A 14,249-nucleotide genomic window follows, 5' to 3' on the forward strand; every position below is an offset into this window, starting at 1 on the left:
ATTTTCCTGTAGTATCTCCCTGCATAGAAAATTGATTCCAACATCCAAAGCTCTGCACAGGACAAATTGTGAGAAATTTTATCTCAGCCTTGTAATGAATGGAAATTTCTGCTTGCCAATCTATTTTGGCTGTTTGCTTTGCTCTCCCCACGCAGGGAAAAATAATGGCTTTTCACATCAGGTTCTCTTCAGTGCCTTGTAATTCCTTTTTCTGATATTGCTCATCCTCATCAGATGCAATCTTGGTTGATTTTATGCTGAAAGAAACCGGTAATCATTTAAACCAGCTCCCATGTTTTATAGGGCTGGGCAATTCCAGTCTGGGATGCAGTGAGAGGGTTTATTTGAAGAAAATAAAGCTCTGGTTTTGATCAAATCCCATCACAAGCCCAGAAAGGACTTTTCCTGTGTTAATTACCCTCACAGCGTGATTCGTACCTCCTCGGCCTGCTCTGAAATTGCTGCCTCCAAGCTTTGTCTTTTCGTGATACTCCTGATTTCTATGATTTATTCTCCCCACCACAAGTCATGCCTCCTTTGGAAGGTTAGAACCGGCTCATCCATCTTTTCCTTTCAAAAACAAACAAACAGATTTTGTCCTAATGGAGCACAAAGCAATTTTACCGGGGCTCTTTTGGTCCCTCGCTGATGCTTTGGGGAGATGCAGACACAAGAGGAGGATGCGGCGTGACTGTGACGGCCTCGGCTGCTCCCTTTGAGTCCAATGAGGTGTTCGAGTGTTGTGCTCGCAGCAGAACCCACTCAGCTCAACAAGCCTGGTAAGAAAACCACTTTCCTTTTACCAAAACATCCCCAGATTGCCTCTTCAGAACTTGACTTATTCCGAATCGCCCATCTGAACGCACCTCAAAACATCGCAGACAAATAAACCATCTCACAAGCCCTCAATAAACCCTTCATCCCAAATAAAACATCTCAAAAGCCCTCAAACCGAGATGTTTTGGCCTGGTTTCCAAGAGCCAGACAAATACAATTTGTTCCAAGTCATTTTCAACACAAAATTGCGTTTCCCTGACCTTAAATGGTTTTACTTGAGGAGCTGCAGCTCCTCATCTTAACGAGGCTCAGCAGCCAAACTCCCCCATTAGGTACCACAAGCACTCGGCAAACACTAAACCTGCACTTCTGATGCTTTATGGAGGTTGTGGTCCCAATCTCATCCTCTCTTCCGAGCTACGCAGCCCAGAATTAATGAGGTTAATGGTTGGACTCCATCTTGAGGGTCTCTCCCAATTAAAATGATGCTCTTATTATAATATATCCCATGCTCTATGGAAAGCATTGCTGGTCTGCTTCTATTCATAGGAGTCATCAAGAAAGCTCTTTCCTCTAAGGAGGGATGAAAATCAGGACCATTTTCAGTTTGCATGTCCTATGTGCTGAGAATTGAAGGGAGTCAGGTCCCAATGGAGCTTTTCAGCAAAAGAGCAGCTGGAAAACTGAATATCTTCATGTTCATTGATCAATATTTTGGATTAAGTAGGATAAAAACCCAACAAATTTCAAACCCACAGGGAAATTCCCAACAGGACTTTGGGGATGGCATCCACCATGCAGCAATAGCAAAAAGCAATGGCTTTTCCCAATGACACCAGTGCCCCTCTGAGGGAAATGAGATAATTTCCAGTCATCAGTCTGGGACAAAAAAATCAGGCTAAAATGATTTCAACAAGAAATCTAATTGAGTCTTAATGACTTTAAATGTCAGGTCTATAAAAATCTCTGTCCTGGAGCTCCCCTTGCTCCTTAGGGCTGGAAAATCAGCACATTGCAAGATGTTAAACCAACCCGGGCCTTAAAATTGCTACCCAGTCCAAACCAGACCTTTCCCACCACCCTGGTGCAATGAGAAATGTTCCTTCTCCCCATCATTTGAGACCGCCCGGCTAAGAAATGCTGCTGTTTGAGTCAGATTATGGCTGGATTTGTTAAGCCAGAGTCACCATGATCACTATGAAAACGCATTCTTCACCATTGGTTAATAAAGATAACGGGAACTCGGTTTAAGGTGAGAGAAGGGAAACATTCCTATCCCTGTATTGCTGGTTTAACAATGTACGCCAGCACAGAAACAGTCACAGACATAGTTGTGTTGGTTGACAGTGTTGGCTGAATATGAACCAGTATGTGCCCAAGTGGCCAAAAAGGCCACCAGCATCCTGGCTGGTACCAGCACTGGTGTGGCCAGCAGGCCCAGGGCAGCGACCGTCCCTGTGCTGGGACCTGGGGAGGACAAACTGTGAATCCTGGGGGCAGTTTTGGGAGAATCCCCTCAGGGCCCAAAATGGCAGCGCCAGAACCCCCTCAGGGCTGAGGCGATATGAGGTTCTCAGGGACATGGGGCAGTGCCAAGGGTGGGTGAACAGTTGGACTCCATCTTGAGGGTCTTCTCCAACCAAAATGACCCTCTGATATATCAGAGATCACCCATCGCTGGAAGGCAGAAGGGGACGCACTCCAGCACAAATGGTCTTGGTTGAGGAAGGGACACCCAAGCCCATGTAGACCCTGGTACAGGACTCAGCATGGATAACTTGCTGTGACAAGCAGCAACAGACACAGGATGTGCACCTCTCACACCTCTTCTCCATTTGGGGTCCTCTCTCATGACCAAGCCCCACATGTCCCTTCCCAAATCAGAACCGCTGTCTCGATCCATCTCCGCTCACAACTATTTCAGGACATTCCATTTCAGCTCCAGAACCCATTTCTTCTTCCACAGCACAAACAGCACAGCTATTTCAAGCCCGTCTACATGATTTTTCAAGAGAGACCATTTTTATAGTTGAGCAGATCGCATCTGCTCTGCTGGAGGCACTAGATTACCAGAAATAGGAGACAAACCTTGTGCTCGCACACAGATTTCCACCGGTTCACCACAAAGAGCATATGGCACATAAGCACCAACAGCTCCCAGAACAGCAACTGAAGAGCTTAAATACGAGAAGCTTTGCAGACATGACCCAGAAATCATTTTTCATCAGTAGATCTCTTGCCCCATGTAGTGATCCTCAACCTACCCTGGGGTCTCAAGCTCTTTTTCTCCCTGCATCTTTCTCCAAAAGGTTAATCCCCAAAAGCTTCACTTCCTTAGGCACCTTTCCCTTCCCATGTAAGTATCTTGGGGACAAGAGAAGAATTAAAAGATGACCTTGAGGTCTGGCACATTGTCCTATTTCACTCCTTTCTTTAAGGAGAAAAGCCACCACTACAATTAACTTATTTGAGCTGCCCGGTCCTAAGAACCACTTGAAGATCACCCAAGAACAGGCTCCAAAAGCATTAACATCTTCTGCATTGGCCAAATGAACTCAGGCCGAGATTAATTAGCTTAGAAATCCCAACCATTCTTGGGATCAGGGCAGGAGCAAGAAGCTTTAAGGCTGCCCAAGATGCTTAGATAACAGATGTTGACACAAAAGACTTGTGACCCTGCCACAAGATCACTTTATTTTCAGGATAAGTTCTTGTGGAGACTTATTTCCCCATGATACAGCTGTATCCGACTCACCCAGAACCCCGAGTTGTCTCCACCACACGTAGGAAGGCCAGAAATACCCCAAGAGGAGATGATAGAAGGTGGATGCAAAGCTGTCAAGTGTCTCATACAAAAAACATGGTTAAAGATCAACGATCCTTCTCCTTTCTTGTGTCAGAAACCACCGGTGCATTACACTGACTGGTATTGACATTTCACTCCGCTCCTATCTTGTGTTGTAGCAGCACTTTTAGGCTTCTGTAGATAAGGCTGGCTTAACAAAGCCATGAAAAGAATCCTCTGCCCATTCCCCTGGGCAACGGGGCTTCCAGAAATTGGGGGAGTTTGTCTAAAAGTCTTTTCCTTCACATAAACGTTACCATTTCCTGTAGTAAAACCTAAAAAACCTCTCCGACATTCCATGAGTTTTATTGCAGCCTCTGCGTTTCAGATGCGACTCCAACCAGCTGAGCAATTGGGTTTGGATTTTGTGTTGCTTTTTCAAGCAAGCTGAAGGAATTTGGCTGCTGAGATAATGAGATAAACAGGAGAAAAGGCCCAAGTCTCTCCAGTGACTGTTTTCTCTCTTTAAGCACACAAAAGCAGCCAATATCAAACACCTGCATGGAGTGATGTTCTCCCCAACCAGAATGCAACCAGTGATTAATTTGTGCCCTCTAGACTTTTATTTTAAGCTCCAGATTCCATCTATTACCCACCACTTCTCAATTCTCAGTCAATCTATATTCTCCGCATGGAGCCGTAAGCTTAGACCCCACATAGTTCAGTTCTTTGTATCACAAAAATCAAGTAAAATCGATTTCCCACATATTTGATCATTGCTCTTTACCTTTTCTTACATGTCAGATCTGAACCAAACTCCACATTCACCACCATTTATCCCACTTTCCCCTCTTCTGTGCGCTTCCATAACAATATTTTCATATCTTTACCATTAAGCTCAACAGGATGTTCTTACTCCATTCATTTTTCCCCTCCGGCACTTCTCATTTAATTCCCATTCACCTCCACCCACCGTGATTTAAAGCTTTGGGTAACCCAACCTTTAACAGTCCCAAAATTACACATCAGCCACCACTGCCATTTTCTTCCCAGCACAAAGGAAGCGTTGATACAACCTGACCATTCGAGCTGATGGATTCCCAGCCACTCATCACCTCTTTGTCTATTGAAATGAGGTCAATATTCAATTAGCTGGAGGTCGGCACAGTTTCTGCATTAGCAAAGCATCGTATTTCAAGATTTCTAAGGAAGCTTTGTCAGCGAGGACCTGAGAGGTCCAAGCAAGTGCTCCCGGGTTTAAGCAGCATGAGAAAACCCAGTTTAAATACATTTCTTCTAGATAAAGAGAATTCACCCAGTCAGGCTGCCCCACAGCCAATCCATGTATTTATATCAGTTACCCCATCCCTGGGGTTACCAAAATCCATTGTTTTCAGTTTAAAATCCCTTTGACAATTTGGGAACAGCCTTTAGCATAAAAACAGATCAAAAAACATCCTTACTTCACAGCCAGTCCATAAAACCAACTTGTAGCCTCTACATTGACAGCGCTTCTTGAAATTATGTCCCACCAAACAATTACTCAGCAGTTCTTCATCTAATAAAATAACATTAGATATTTCTAACATTAATTTCATTATCAATCATCTTTACAGGAAGGGTGAACAAATGGATTATTCGTAATGTCTCAATAACCAGGACCACGATTCCCCGCTCACTATGCTCATCCAACCCAAAACCAAACCCATAAAGCTCAGGAAAAACTCCAGGAGATAAAATTATCACGTAAAAAAGCCACTAAACATCTGTTATAATCACATGTGCAGCCACATAACTATGAAAACACAAAATAAAAGGAAGAAGAAAGAAACCACACAGAGCAACTACACCCTCTGCAAATCTCACCTTGCAAGCAAGAAGCAGCTCCTCACCAACCCACGGAAGAAACCAAACTACCACAAGCAAGAAAAACCCCACCCACCTCCCTATTCTTATTAAATAAACTGATTAATTAAGCCCATGTGTGCTGAGTTTGGCCCTGGCCTCATTCCCTCAGGGTGGAGCAGGCTCAGCTCGTTAGAAGCAACAAAGTCAACCTGGTGTCCAAGCAGGAAACCAATTCCAAAGCAAGAGATCAGATCATCTCTGTACAACACGATGACCCAAAACCAGCCGCTGTTCTCTGTCCCAAAATGACTCTTCACCTGCGGAAAAATTGACTCTTTTGCTCATTTTTGAAGCCCCTGAGGTTCAGCATCGCCAACCGCAACTCCAGGGTGACCATTTGTCCTTCCACATGGTCACCAATAAAACAGTTTGAGGGTGGGACTCCTACCAACCCTATGAAGATCCCGGTAGAAAAAGGTCTATTAAACATTGGTTGTTGCAGAGTATTTGGGGGGAAAAAAAGCCATGAAAACGTTACTTTTTATAATAAACGGCTTTCCAGCATGTTTCTATTAACAACCGCTGCTCTACGGAAGGAGTTACTTAAGTGAAACAGTAAAAGAATTCAATGTATAACATATATTTCCATTAAATATTTCTGCATCACGCAGGCAGTTTTAAGCAACAAAGTAAACATTCCCTGTGCGTATAATACATTTCCATTAAGTACATCTGTAAGGTAGAGATTTTTATGATGATTATAGTGATTTTTCCTTCGATAAAAGCTCCATAAGCATTGTTAATCCATTACAGCTTGCAAATGCACGTATTTACATTTATGGTAGCCCTGAGTTGTACTTTTTAAGGGGTTCTAAGGGGAAATATGGGAGCAAATAACCCCTTTCTGTAAAAATAAGCAGAGATTCGGGTGGGCTCAGGTGAGCAACGAGCCTACGGTGCTAAATGTAGTGGTGCTATTTACTCCAAACGCCTATATTTATTATTTTAAACGAACATGGATTGAACTCCAACACCTCGGTGCCTTCCGTGCGAGGGGAACTGAGCGACCCGCAGGTCCTGAAGTTAACGGGGACATTGTGCGATGGGAATAAATAAAACATGACAACTGCTGTTACTGTTGTGTATGAAAAAACATGTCGTGAAATGCACATCCATGACCCCGAGGACCAGGCAAGCGAGAGATGCTGGTGGTGAAATGAGCACGCAGCTATTAATGGATATTATATTGCTGTGGAAGTCGCGATGTTTTGGGGGCGGTATTTCTGATTCCTTTGATTTTTAAGCTCAGACTACCCCAGCAAGCTGAGCTGAGCAATATTCCATGGGTTTGCTTATCAGGGCCAGCAGCATGAATCCTCCAGGGTGCCTTAGTTGTGCTTTTCCCACAGCCTGAGCTCTGTTTGGAGAGAAATGAGCAGCTCAAAGCAAAACCCTGAGAGCCTCCACCTTGTGCCAAAAGCTTCGCAGAGTCATGAATTTCTCACCCACGGGGGGAGCAAACCAAAGCTTTTGCTTGCAAACCAGATTCAGGTTGGCGGCACAACGGGCGTAACAACCTCACATTTGGCTTTGCGATCGGCATAAATCTACTGAATGCAAAAAAAACCCTTTTGAGCGCCGTCTCCACCCAATATTCCAATAGCAACTCATTTCTTCCACAGATACACAGGTGCTATGTACAACATGCTTTCCTCTGGCTGGCACTCGATGCAGAACAAAGAGCAAGAAGGAATTGGGCCAATGCAAAAATCCTCATCCTCAAATTATTATTCCTCATTATTATTATTATTAAATTATTATTATTTTCCCAACCTCTGGAAACGTTCTTGCTACTTTGAGCAGATTGATGCAGAAAGACAATACTCAAAACACAGTAATATCATTTTATAATGTAATATAACTAACGCTTGGTGCCATCAGGAAAGGATTTCACCACCAACATTAACATTCGTTAAAACAATCAATGTTTCCCTTTGGAAAAAAGTTTGTACCTCCCATTGTCTCTTTTTTCTTTAATTCGCTTTTGTTCCTGGAAGAGGAGGAAGTGATGGAGTGTTCTGTCAAAACTCAATAAATTGCTGTTTTCCTTTCTTTTCACTCCAAAACTTAAACCACCTTGGTTTTTTTTTACCTCCCTCTTCTCTTTGTCCAAATCAAATAAACCCAAGAATCGCACGCATCTATAACCTTTGGTTCTGCTGTCACTCTCTCCTGGTTTTGTTAAAAACAAGACCGGTTCTCTTTTAGTGATTTTCTTTCAGCTCAGCTCTTCTAGGTGGCTGCACTTTTCTGAGGTTTAGCTGCATATTTTTCCTCGGATGCTGCACTCGGTGCTGATAAGAGACCAAGGGAATGCTAAAGAAGCTCAAGTTTAGGTTTAGGTTTAAGTTTAGGTTTATTACTATGTTAGCTAAGAAAGACTGATAAGTTTTCCTGTGTTCCGTTGTGAGAGGGGTGGATGGAACAGGTGCCTAGAACTGACCAATAATCCATCCCATAATCGTCATAGCCCCTATATAAGAGGGTGATCACGAGGGTCACGCTACCTTCGACCATGGCCGGCATCTGGAGAGGACCCTGTCTGTCTGTCTGTGATCTACAGGCCTCAAGCCCTACACCTGCTCCGCACACCCAGCTCTGCTGCTGGAGTGACGCCAACTCCACATCAAGCCCTTGAGATTGGCTTTGTATACTTTGTATATATATTCTCTATTTATTAGCAGCATGAGTAAAACCCTTTCAAACTCTCCAACTTGAAGTCTAAGTCTCTCTTCCCTTCCCCTTATCTTTCTTATCATCTTTCCCATCTAACGGAAGGGGTGGCCGGAGGTAAAGGGGATAACAGAGAGCGTCTGCCATGGTTTATTGCTGCCATGCTTTAAACCTTGACACACCCGCAGCCAATAACGGATTTCTATGCAGTAAAAGGTCCCTGTTACAGCAAGAACATGAAAAAATTGTCACTGTCACCGCTCAAGAGCTGCAGCATCATCCCCGAGCAACACCCCAACCACGGCCTTAAATCAAGAGCACATTCAAATGGGGTTAAAATGGAATAAATGTGCATTTGAGAGCCTGTTAAGGGTTGAGTAGGCAATGAAGGCGCTATTAAATATAACAGCCACATCATCCACCTTGTCCTAATCAGCAGTGGTTTTTCAGTCTCCACGACGGGGCTTTTTCTTGAAAAATAATGCAAATCATGCTGAACATGAGTAATTTGCTGTGCTTGTAAGAAAATGCAGGTTTTGGGGCTTTGGGAACCAAAAAGGAGCAAAGTCAACTCATGGAAAAACGTGTGGCCGACGGGACGTGGCTGCTCGGCCATGGAAGGACTCTGAGGAGTGAAACTTGCTCCACACAACCCCGTGGCTTCCTCCTCCATCCCCATTTTCCCCCGTTCTTCCCCCAAATTGCCGTTCGGCGCAGAGGTACCCACACCGCAGGCTCCGGGGGAGCAGCTGCGGCTGATGAGCTCACCTCTATTTATGCAAATGGCAATAATTAGCGTTTGATAGCACTTGTCAATGAGTCTGATTACACGGCGCTGGGTGATGAGTTGCAGCTCGCACGGTGGTGCCCAGGAGAGGAGCTGGGGCTGCGGCGGCATCGTGGGACCTGCAGGGACCTGCTGCTGCCTGTCCGAGGGGCTTGAGACCATGGGCTGCCTTGGGAAGAATCATTTGGGTTGGAAAAGCCCCTCAAGATTGAGTCCAACCATTAACCCACGCCTGGCACTACCCCATGTCCCTGAGAACCTCATCTGTGTGTATTTCCAACCCCTCTAGGGATGGTGACTCCAGCACTGCCCTGGGCAGCCTGTTCCAGTGTCCCTTTGGGGAAGAAATTGTTCCCCAGATCCAACCTCAACCTCCCCTGGCGCAACTTGAGGCTGTTTCTTTGTGTCCCTGTCTCCCCTCAGCTCCTGTTCTCCAGCTGAACCCCCCAGGTCCCTCAGCCGCTGCCATCACACTTGTGCTCCAGCCCCTTCCCCAGCTCCGTTCCCTTCTCTCAACTCGCTCCAGCACCTCAAGGCTTTTCTCTTGAGGTGATCCCGCCACCCCTCTGGCCGTCATTCTGAGCCCTGAGGTGATTCTGGTGCCGCCATTTAAGCCCTGAGGTGAGGGGCCCAAAACTGCCCACAGGATTTGAGGTTTGGCCTCCCCAGTGCCAAGGTCTTAAGAACTCTATTCTCTTCTTGAGAACAGTCAGTGTGTCAGCAGGTCTCATTAATTAGCACAGGCAATTGCAGAGATGAGGAAACTGCTGCACATAGGAGCAGCTGGGAGGGGTTATTTTGTTTAGTTATCCATTATTTTTGGATCATAAAGTATTGTAAGATAATGGCTGGAAAAAACCACCAGGTCAGTAAAGTTCAAAGATGAAAAATGTTGTTTTCTGCCATGAGATCCACATGAAGAAAAATATTAGCACAGAAATAAAGTAGCAGTGAGATGTTTTCCTGATTGGCCACATAGCTGTGATAGTCATCATTCTACATTTCTTCTAAGTTTACAGAGCCAAGCTCAAAGAGAATCAAATTTGAGGTAAATTAGCAGTTCACACTGAGAATGGCTTATTAGGGAAGCCACATTTGGGTGGAAAGCCATGTAAATGCAGAAAACTGGTATTAAATGCTGAATTTATAGAGTGAAATAATTAAGTCCAGCTTCCTCATACTACCACTACACTTTTTCAATTTTTCAAAGAAAGGTTGAATAAGAGAATAAACATAGAATAAAGTATTTCCTTTGAAGGTAAGTGTTGATAATTTCAGTATTTAATAAACCCCCCCAACTTTATTTTGGGGATAAACGGGAGGGGACTGTTGGGAGCACACACAGAGCAACGTACTTGCTCCTGTGAAAAGGCTGCAGAATTTACAGCCGGTCACTTTGGGGTTTCCAGAACGCTGCCAAAAATACAAAACCACGCAGTAGATACATGCAACTTACAGTTAGTGGTAAGGACATCACCAGGGTATGGTTTAACATGCAGCAGGTCAACAAAATCCCGGGATGAAATCAGCCCCACTGTGGGTTACGCTGTGGTATAGACCAGTGTCCTACGAGTAAGGAAAAGGAGTTTTTGGAGTTAGTACGTAAGAAGCAAAGTTTTCTTTAATTGGCAAAGCAGCACTACAGGTTAAACAGTGAGTATGTGACAAAAATGGGTTATTATTTGTTAGTATGAGTTGACATGAGAGCCATAACACAGGGCAGGGATTCACTGCCATCCCTCATGGTCTATATCGGAGGCAGGAGTATGGTTTCTTAAAATGTGCTCATTTAGTGGAACCAGAAGGCCTATTTGCATTAAAATACACCTGCTGGATTCCACATTGCATTCTGCGACAAAGATGTGGAATCTAACTCAAAAAATCAAAGACATGGGTGGATGTCCCACAACATGGTAACATCTGACCAGCTCCAGGCAGAGGAAAGTGAGAGAGGGTCAGAGAAGACAAAAAGGGGAGGATTCTTTATTTGTTTTCTGGTTTAGGGATTTTTTTATACACTTGAGCCATTTACACATGTATAATAGGTTCTGAGAGCTCTCTCCATACCCAGGGCCATCTCCCTCAAGTTTACAAGTTGTTACTGATTCAGAACATATTTAGTATTGAGAGCTTTCTTTGTCCCAGTAGAAGTCTTTTTAGCCACCAGAATTCACACAGAGAGCGTTAAAATAAAATCTTTGTATCAAATTATCGTATTACAGCTTGTAAGATTTTAATGCTTTGTCCCATTTGCTTCGATATTCAGGAAGATACATAAAAGGAATGATTTTACTGGGCACTTCCTTAATTATCCCTTCTCCGCGGTATCTAGATGGTGTAAAAAACAGAGATTGAATTCACATTTATGAATTGGAAAAATAGGTTATACAAGAATAAGTTGAAGATGCCAAGCTATAATAAGGTAAAGTTGTAACCCATTTGGCACTGATTGCCAATCTTCTCCCTATTTATGAACTAGCGCATTCTGGCGTTTCTCCAACTGTTGTTCGTAATCTTTTGAGGAGTTCAAGGGAAAGTTCACGGGGGGAAGAAGGAAATAGGCAACTCCTGCAATGCTGGGAACTGCTCATGGCAACAGAGAGTTCTCACAGGCAGTTCCTTGTGAATCACCACGGTGAGCACGAATTAAACACAAAGGTGACGGACGCTGCGTGACAAGAGGTGAGCTCAAAGGCGACTGTTCAAGAAACGTGACATCAGATTTACAGCCCCTGGTGATGCACAAATGTAAGTCAGAAAGACCATCTGAAATGTCTTTCTTGAGTTGAGGTGACATAATTCCAAATGAAATCCCACTCAGGCTTGAACAATCCCCTTCATGCTTCCCTGAACTCTGCTGAAAATATTTCACCTGACTGAAGCAAGGATCCCTATTGCTTTTCACTGCCAGATCCCCCACTGATTTCTTTTAGCAAGTAAAGCAAACTCTTCATACTCCTGCAATTTAAAAAATCAACTGGTGCTTGAGATATGAGGTTAATAAATAATGCCCGACTGAAAATGAGAAGAGCTACACTTTTGCTCCTAGAAACAGGTAGTATTCCTTCACAAAAGACACACTACAGACCAGTACTACTTGTTAATGTGACAAAGATTTATACAAAAATAAATGAATGCAAGATTTTGGCTCCCTGAGCCAAATGGCAGAAAGCACAATGATGCTTCTCCTGACTGCAGAGGACTCGCTATATACAGATCTGGGTACAAATGAAAATGGTTTTGTGCCCAACTGAGACTACAGAACATCTTTTTTCCTTCCCCCAAAATCGTCAGGCACGTTCTCCTGAATTCTAAGCCACCCGACCCTCACACCTTCACATCCACCTGTACTGAAATACGATCTGAAATACAATTAGGCCACATACAACATAAGCAAATTCTTATTAAGTTAACAGTACTTTTAACATATTCTAATGAAATAGCACAGCTACTTTCCATTATCATACTGTAGAGTAATTCATCTGTAACACATCTGCACGCGAGTGTCGGGTATTTCCCAAGCAAAAATTTCATAGAATCATAGAATAGAATCATTTCAGTTGGAAAAGACGCTCAGGATTATCGAATCCAACCATAATCTAACTCTAGCACTAAACCGTGCCCCTGAAAACCTCATCTAAACGCCTTTTCAACCCCTCCAGGGACGGTGACTCCAGCACTGCCCTGGGCAGCCTGTTCCAATGCCCAACAGCCCTTTCCAGGAAGAATTTTTCCCTAATATCCAATCTAAACCTCCCCAGCACAACTTGAGGCCGTTTCCTCTTGTCCTAAAGCAGGAGGGGTGAAAAGGTGTAAAACATAACAGCTCCAACAGAATATTCCACCAGGAACAGTCACTGACTTAAGGCCAAAAGTGTGACTCCGGATCTCCTTATACTTCCATATTAGTAAGTGTTATATAGTATAAATCCACCTCTTGTATTCCAGCCCTGCACTGACCCAGTGTAACTACAGCACAAAATCCTCTCTAAATCTAACAAAACTATAATCACGAGGGCGTTAATGTCTCCATTTCAACTTTGGGTGTCACTGTTCAAAATAAGATGTTAATCATCACCATTTTGAACAAAATGTAAATACATATTTCCCACACACTCTTTTGAAGGTTTGGAAGAAACCGTAACATTTTTTCTCAAAGTAGAAAAAGGAACAATAAAAACTTAGCAGTTGATAACGAGTTCTGAACTAATTGTTAAAGGAAAACAGTTTTAAACACTTTTTGCAACAGAATGGTTTGAGTACAAATAACTTCATAAACAATATTAACTAATATTTTCTTACTGAGACTTTTATCACCCTCCATCCTGAAGTATCTTGACTGTATGATAACAGTTTTTCTGAAACTTCATCTGTGATTTTCTTATAGTCCATTTATCTGTAAAGATTTAAAAGCAGTTTGCTGGTATAGATAAAAGCATTCCTTAAAGAGCAAAAAAACATGGGGTTCACTCCTGTTTCCTTTCCATGGCTTTAGTTCACTTCATATTAAATCCATCATTACTCTGCATTCAAACCTCCCCTCCTTAGTTTATCACCCGAGATTCTGATTCTGCCGTAACTGACTGAAGTCACTTCTGAAGTCACTGAAGTCACTCACAACAGCGCTGAACGATTCAGGACCGGCCTCTCACACAAAATCAGCTTCAGCCCTAAACCTTTACGGGGCTGTCCCGTGGAACGGGTTGCACAGACTTTTCCGGAGCCCCCTCAGTGGGATTCCGGCAGGCGCTCGGTGTGAGGGCCCCTCACCTCCGCCGCCTCTGGGCTGACAGGGAGCGCTCAACACGCCGCGAAGCCCAAGGCCTCACAGGAAAGACTCCCACCCGGCAGCCCCGCTCCGATCCCCCGCCTGAGGCATCGTCTCCGGGGGCTGGCGAAGAGAAACCGGCCGCCCCAACCGGGACTCACCTCAGCGGCGCCACACGGAGCTGACGGCCCAGACCCGCCTTCCCGCCCTCCCGCCGCGGGGGATGCCGGGAGTTGTAGTCCCCGCGGGGCATGCCGGGAGCTGTAGTCCCCGCTAGTGCCGCGCCCCGTTGACCGACTCCGACTACAACTCCCACAATGCTCCGCGCCCCCTTGCGCCTGCGCCTGCGCGCCGCCATTTTGCTGAAGGGGCGCGGTCCTTTCAAAAGCGGCGGGCGGCAAAGACTGAGGAGCTGCTGCTGCGGGGCGGGGACGCCCGGGGTTCCATGGGCGGGCAGGTAGCGCACCCTCCTGGGGGTGTGGAGGGGTTGTGCTGCTTTGGGTGCTTCTTGTGAGGGAAACGGGGTGAAGGGGTCTGCTCGGCCTCTCCTG

At 44.6% G+C, this 14,249-nt stretch overlaps 1 long non-coding RNA gene across 8 annotated transcripts in view; it reads right to left on the bottom strand.

The window, feature by feature from the left end:
• LOC139826367 (uncharacterized) overlaps positions 1 to 13,920 on the bottom strand; it is a 30,115-nt gene extending 16,195 nt beyond the window's left edge. For 6 of the 8 annotated variants that reach the window (XR_011736353.1, XR_011736351.1, XR_011736349.1 and 3 more), the window contains exons 1-3: positions 13,860 to 13,920; positions 13,233 to 13,326; positions 10,387 to 10,496 (exon numbers count right to left, since the gene is read on the bottom strand). This is a non-coding gene — a long non-coding RNA (uncharacterized lncRNA). The remainder of the gene's footprint in view (positions 1 to 10,386; positions 10,497 to 13,232; positions 13,327 to 13,859) is intronic. The other 2 variants (XR_011736347.1, XR_011736352.1) reach the window with 2 other exon arrangements.
• Between the last annotated feature and the right edge of the window lie 329 nt (positions 13,921 to 14,249).

This window comes from Patagioenas fasciata, chromosome Z, assembly GCF_037038585.1.
Source record: "Patagioenas fasciata isolate bPatFas1 chromosome Z, bPatFas1.hap1, whole genome shotgun sequence".
Lineage (NCBI taxonomy): Eukaryota > Metazoa > Chordata > Aves > Columbiformes > Columbidae > Patagioenas > Patagioenas fasciata.